At 49.8% G+C, this 6,899-nt stretch overlaps 1 non-coding gene across 1 annotated transcript; it reads left to right on the forward strand.

Annotated features, from left to right (window-relative positions):
* Positions 1–4,828: 4,828 nt before the first annotated feature.
* LOC132222332 (U6 spliceosomal RNA) lies at positions 4,829–4,930 on the forward strand. Its single transcript, XR_009450198.1, has one exon. It is a non-coding gene; the product is annotated as a U6 spliceosomal RNA (small nuclear RNA).
* The last annotated feature ends 1,969 nt before the right edge of the window (positions 4,931–6,899 follow it).

Consider the following 6,899-nt stretch of genomic DNA (forward strand, 5'->3'; position numbering starts at 1 on the left):
CTCCCAGGTCACCTCTGAGCTCCCAGGTCACCTCTGAGCTCCCAGGTCACAGTGAGCCCCCAGGTCACCTCTGAGCTCCCAGGTCACCTCTGAACTCCCAGGTCACCTCTGAGCTCCCAGGTCACAGTGAGCGCCCAGGTCACCTCTGAGCTCCCAGGTCACAGTGAGCTCCCAGGTCACCTCTGAGCTCCCAGGTCACCTCTGAGCGCCCAGGTCACCTCTGAGCCCCCAGGTCACAGTGGGCTCCCAGGTCACTGTGAGCTCCCAGGTCACAGTGAGCTCCCAGGTCACAGTGAGCTCCCAGGTTACAGTGAGCTCCCAGGTCACAGTGAGCCCCCAGGTCACCTCTGAGCTCCCAGGTTACAGTGAGCCCCCAGGTCACCTCTGAGCTCCCAGGTTACAGTGAGCTCCCAGGTCACAGGGAGCTCCCAGGTCACCTCTGAGCTCCCAGGTTACAGTGAGCTCCCAGGTTACAGTGAGCTCCCAGGTTACAGTGAGCCCCCAGGTCACCTCTGAGCTCCCAGGTTACAGTGAGCTCCCAGGTCACAGGGAGCTTCCAGGTCACCTCTGAGCTCCCAGGTTACAGTGAGCTCCCAGGTCACAGTGAGCCCCCAGGTCACCTCTGAGCTCCCAGGTTACAGTGAGCCCCCAGGTCACCTCTGAGCTCCCAGGTTACAGTGAGCTCCCAGGTTACAGTGAGCTCCCAGGTTACAGTGAGCCCCCAGGTCACCTCTGAGCTCCCAGGTTACAGTGAGCTCCCAGGTCACAGGGAGCTCCCAGGTCACCTCTGAGCTCCCAGGTCACCTCTGAACTCCCAGGTCACCTCTGAGCTCCCAGGTCACCTCTGAGCTCCCAGGTCACAGGGAGCTCCCAGGTCACCTCTGAGCTCCCAGGGTACAGTGAGCTCCCAGGTCACCTCTGAGCACCCAGGTCACCTCTGAGCCCCCAGGTCACAGTGGGCTCCCAGGTCACAGTGGGCTCCCAGGTCACAGTGAGCTCCCAGGTCACAGTGAGCCCCCAGGTCACCTCTGAGCTCCCAGGCCACTGATGAGCAGGCTGTGGCCACACAACTCTATCTGGTAACAGCGGCCTTTTGCCAGGAGCCTCTGCACTCAATGTCTTAGAGCAGAGGAGTGGCCACCAGTGAACTCTTGGGCAGGTGGCAGGCCAGGCATGGGAGGTGGAAGCCTTCCTCTGGCCTCAGGTCGTACAGGAGACATGGCCCCCGGACGTGACCGGCAAATTCAGTGTCCTTGGCCCTCGGACTCTTCTCTGGTTCCAAGGCCAAATCCTGCTTAATCTGCAGTGACCACACCTCGACCAGCTGGGTCGGTGTTAGCGTTCAGCTCTGTCCTGACCCAGGTGCCTGCAGTTTGAACCTGGAGCCAGGGGCCCCTGTGTGGCCCAGGGCGGCGAAGTCACTCACTCCGGTGTTGTGACAAGTCTGCATCAGAGCCAGCCGGCCAGAGCCGTGTCCCTCCAGCGCTCAGACTGGTGAGACAGGTGAGTCCTGGTCACTATTTGCCATGACATTTTCAGGAAGAGATTAGCTCCGTCCAGTCTGATTGGCATTTGGCAAAACCTAGTGAAGCAAGTGTTGTGATTGCTGAGGGTTTAACGGGAAGGCGCTTAAGGCTTAGCCGGCTAACACCTCGGACAGGGTCCAGATGCAGCTTAAACTGATAAATCCAACCACATAAAAGTTTTCGGTATTGTCTGCTATGTTGTTTCCAATTCTACATTAATGATTGCCACTTGTAGGTACCCTGACCAGGGATCAAATCTGAAACCTAGGTATGTGCTCTGACTGGAAATTGAGCTCACAACCTTTTGGTGTACGGGATGACACTCCAAACAACTGAGCCACCTGGCCAGGGATGAACACTTTTTCATACACTTATTGATCCTTTAGATAACCTCTTCTGGGAAACAGTTCTTCAAGTCTTTTGCCTATTTTTAATTGAGTTATTATTTTTTATTGATTTGTAGTTCTATATTTGTCATGAATATGTCTTTTGTTGAATATGTATATTATGAATATCTTCTCCCAGTTTCTAGTTTACCTTAACAATGTGTTTTGATGAACTAAAGTTCTTCACATTAATGAAGTTCAATGTAACAATCATTTATTCCATGGACAGTGCCTCTTTGTGAACTTTTTAGGAAATCTATCCTATCCCAATTCATAAAGATATTTACCTATCTTTTCCCCTAGAAACTCTGTGGCTTTATTTATCACATGTAGGTTTATGAGCTATTTCAAATTAATTTTTGTGTATGGGGCGAGGTAGGGATAGAAGTATTTTTTTTCATATGAATGCCCAATTCATATGATCAAGAATCATTTATTGTAGAACAATCCTTTCCCCACTGAATTTTTGTTGAACCTTTATTGGAAATCAGGTTATCTCCTATTGTTTCTGGGTCAATTTCAGTGATGTTTTGGTCTACCTTTGCACCACACTATCTGGATTTGTTTGATTTACTATTGCTGTGTAATGTTAAACCAACTTTGCATTCCTAGAATAAGTCCAACTTGGTTTTGATTTATTATTCTATTTATATATTGCTGAATACAACAAAGGAGTTGCATTCAATTTGCTGATTTTTTTGTTTGGAAATTTCTGAGGGAAAATAGACTTTGGTAGAATTTATCAGCTCTACCCCACTTAAAACTGGGGTTTTCTTTGTGAGACAGTTTTTACTTATAGAGTTGATTCCTTAAGTAGATGTAGGATTGTTCAGATTTTCCATTTTTTCTTACATGCCTTTGGATAACTTGAGTTTTTCTAGGAATTTATTTATCTCTTCAAAATTTTCAAATTTATTGGCCTAGAGTTACTGGCAAATTGTGTAATGGTTAATGGGCTCTGTGTCTGTCACTGAAGAAGTGGGGACTCTCGGGTATGTTAACTGCTTGGGCCTCGCCGTAGTGCTGGGGTCTTTGCTATGGTTGGGCTCTCCTGCTGTTTGTTAGGCTTGAAGAGCTGAACAAATCTTCCTGATTTATAGTCTTTCTTCAGATGTGTTAATACCTTCAGTCAGGCTTTGGCTTAAATTAAATCCTGGCCCAGAGACTCTTAATCCCTTTAAGGGTTTGCTATTTCTGTTCTGATTTTATTTCCATGTTATTTTCTTTTGGGGGTTGCCTCAATGTTACTCAACCATGTCACCTAGAGGTAGCTGAATTGTTTTCCAGAAATATTGCCACATTCACTCTTAACTGCAGCATTAGACAGAGCTCATCTCACGGAGCCCTCCTGCCACTGATCATCTCCATGAGACAAGCATCCTCTGCACCAATCCCACAGGCCCCAGACGGCAGGGAGTCGAGCTGCAAGCAATGCACACTACACCTTCCCTGCTGGCACAGTCCTCTGAGTCTTACAGTCTAAGTCTAAGACATGTTCTCCCAACGAGTCTGAGTGTTCTTTGCTTATAACACTCAATTTCCTGTTGAAGAATGGGTGCAAAACCTGACTCACTTCTGTGTTACCACCTGCCCAAAGTCTCAAATCAAAATATTTCACCTATTTAAAATATATTGCATCATAAAAATCTTACCAAGTCACTCATCCATTCAACAGATATTTATTGATCACATCCTAGGAGCTAAGAACTGTTCTAGGCCCTGGGTTTATAGCAATAAACAAGAAGACACAATCCCTGACGTCTGGAGCTATTTGCGGTCAATGCACTAACTCCTATTGAATTGGGCATTCAATACTGCCCCTTTCTAACATTTCAACGTTTAAAATCAGAGCTGGTCTTGCCGAAACCGGTTTGGCTCAGTGGATAGAGCGTCGGCCTGCGGACTGAAAGGTCCCAGGTTCGATTCCGGTCAAGGGCATGTACCTGGGTTGCGGGCATATCCCCAGTGGGAGATGTGCAGGAGGCAGCTGATCGATGTTTCTCTCTCATCGATGTTTCTAACTCTCTATCTCTCTCCCTTCCTCTCTGTAAAAAATCAATAAAATATATTTTTTAAAAAAATCAGAGCTGGTCTAGAAAATAAAAGGCTTATGATCATCTGTTCATATGACAATCCTTGACGCTTTGAAGTTGGGTAAGGTTTCTTTGGAAAGGGTCTGCAGTTGCACAGAACCAAGCCTGGTGAATGACAGGAGTGATGCAACTGGTGAAGAGCATCTATCTAGAGCCATGATAAAATAATGAGACTGGTTGCTCCATGGGACTGGGTGCCTCCGGAAGGCAGACTCTGACCTGTTTATCCCTCATTCCCAACGGCTGGCACACTGCCTGGCATATAGTGGGTGTTTGATGAAATTAGAGCACTCCCTTGGTGATCCCATCTAGTCTCTTTATGATCAAGACAGAAATAACTCCCAAATGTATATCTCCAGCCCAGAATTTGCCTCTGCATTTGGCTCTTATATCCAATTGCCTTCTCATCTTACCTGGCTGTCTTCTAGATATCGTTAACTTAATATGTTCAAAATCATGTTTTTTATTCCTTTTCTACCCCACTCACAAACTGTTCCACCCACAGTCTGCCCTTACTCAGTCAACGACAGCTTCACCCTTCCCTGACAGTTGCTCATGGTCAAAATCTTGAAGTCATCCTTGACTCCTTTCTTTTTTCCTCCTCCTCCCCCTCCCCCTCCTCCTCCTCCTCCTCCTCTTCCTTCTAAAATATATTTTTATTGATTTCAGAGAGGAAGGGAGAGGGGGAGAGAGATAGAAATATCAATGACTCTACTGGGAATCAAGCCCACAACCTGAGCACGTGCCCTGACCAGGAATGGAACCATGACCTCCTGGTTCACAGGTTGACACTCAATCACTGAGCCATGCCAGCCGGCAGCACATATACATCGGCAGCACATGTACTAAAATTGGAACAATACAGAGATCAGCATGGCCTTTGCACAAGGACGACAGGCACATTTGTCAAGTATATACAGTGTATCTGCCTAAGTGACTGTTACAACCAGCCGACCGGTGAACTGGCTGGTAGCTATGACGTGCACCGGCCACCAGGGGGCAGACGCTGCCCCCTGGTCATCAGTGGGTTCCCACAGCCAACCTCCTGCAGCCCGCCACCCCGTCCGTCAGCTGTGGTCCCTCCCCCCTGCCAGGTCGAGGGACCCCACCTGTGCATGAATTTGTGCACCAGGCCTCTAGTATCCTTCCTATATAATAAAAGACTAATATGCAAGATGTTCGACTGGGAGTTCACTGCTCGTTATGACATGCGCTGACCACCAGGGGGTGGCATGGAACATGGTGGCACTGGAGTGGGTGGCAGTGGAGGCGCTGCTGGCCCCAATGGGCCCTGACAACAGCAGGACCACAGCAGGATGGTGGAGGTGAGTGGGCGGCGCCAAGCCAAGGTGGGTGCAAGCGGGGGCCCAACTGCCCCGCTGATCATCCTGCAGACAGCGACCAGTGGGAGTGGCAGGGGGCGGGGCCACCTCCTGGCTCCCTGGCGTTAAGGGAGCCGGACAGGAGGCCCAGCCCTGATTGATCATTTTGCAGGCAGGATGGTGGAGCAGGTGAGGGGGCAGCACCAAGCCATAGTGGGGGCACGAGCTGGGGCCCGATCCCCGCAGGCCACCCCGAGGGACCCCACCCATGTATGAATTCATGCACCAGGCCTCTAGAGTGTGTGTGTGTGTGTGTGTGTGTGTGTGTGTGTGTGTGTATACACACTATATACTAGCCCAGCCTGAACCCTCTCCAATCCAGGACCCCTCAGGGATGTCTGACTGCCGGTTTAGGCCCAACCCCGGGAATCGGGCCTAAACCGGCAGTCGGTCATCCCTCTCACAATCCTGGACTGCTGGCTCCTAATTGCTCACCTGTCTGCCTGCCTGGTCACCCTTAACTGCCCCTCTGCCGGCCTGGTCACCCGTTGCTGCACCCCCTGCTGGCCTAGTCTCCCCTCACTGCCCCTCCTGCCAGTCTGGTTGCCCCCCACATCCCCCCTAACCCCCGCTGGCTTAGTCACCCCATGCAGCCTGCTTGTTCAGTTGTTTGGTCATCCCTCACTAACCCCCCTGCCAGTCTGGTTGTAAGCAGCCATCTTGTGAGGGCATGAGGGTTAATTTGCATATCACCTCTTTATTATATAGGATATTCTTATGGCTCTGCCTTCAAAATCTGTATTTCCAGATTCTGTCTACTTATCACTGTTTCCACTACTTTTACTGGGTTCAAGCTACCATTACAACTTGTTTGTATTTTTATAAGAGTCTCCTGACTTGTCTTCCAACTTCTACTTTTGCCCCACAACAGAGGCTAGTCTGTTTCCCCACAACAGCCAGCCCGATCTGTTAAACATAAGTCACAACATGTGACTCTTCCAATGGCTTCCCCAATCGCTTGAGTCAAAGTCCTTAAAACATATTGTCCCAACCACATTTTCTACCCTCCCTTCAGCTTATGGTTCCAGCCACTCACTGACCTCCTTGCTGATCCTTAAATGACAGGGCATGCGGCTCAGGACTCAGGGCCTTAGCACTTACCGTTCCCTCTGCCTGGAATGATGTTCCCCAAAGGGCTCTTGCTTCCTTGCCCCAAAGGTCAGCTTTCTTGACCATCCCATTAAAAACTGGAACCGCCAAATAGCTCCCATTTCTCTGGAAGCAGAAGAGCCGTGATTAGAGACCCAGGGCTAAGCCAACAACCTGTATTCTTTCCTGCAGAACCCCGTGCCTCCCCTGTGCTGGATGGAGTGGGGCGCTCCCTTGCAGGAATCTCCCTTGTAAGGAATTGAGAGCTGTCAGAACAGAGCTTGATTGGTCAGCTCACTGTTAGGCACCGCCCAGTTCCTTCCTGTTGTGTTTAGTTTCCTCGGCTTGGAAAGCGATGCTTCTGGGAGGGGGATGCTGGATTTGCGGCTTTGCCTAGGGCGGGAGCAGGAGGCTTCCCGGTGG

Source organism: Myotis daubentonii, chromosome 19 (genome assembly GCF_963259705.1).
Source record: "Myotis daubentonii chromosome 19, mMyoDau2.1, whole genome shotgun sequence".
In the NCBI taxonomy this organism is placed as follows: domain Eukaryota; kingdom Metazoa; phylum Chordata; class Mammalia; order Chiroptera; family Vespertilionidae; genus Myotis; species Myotis daubentonii.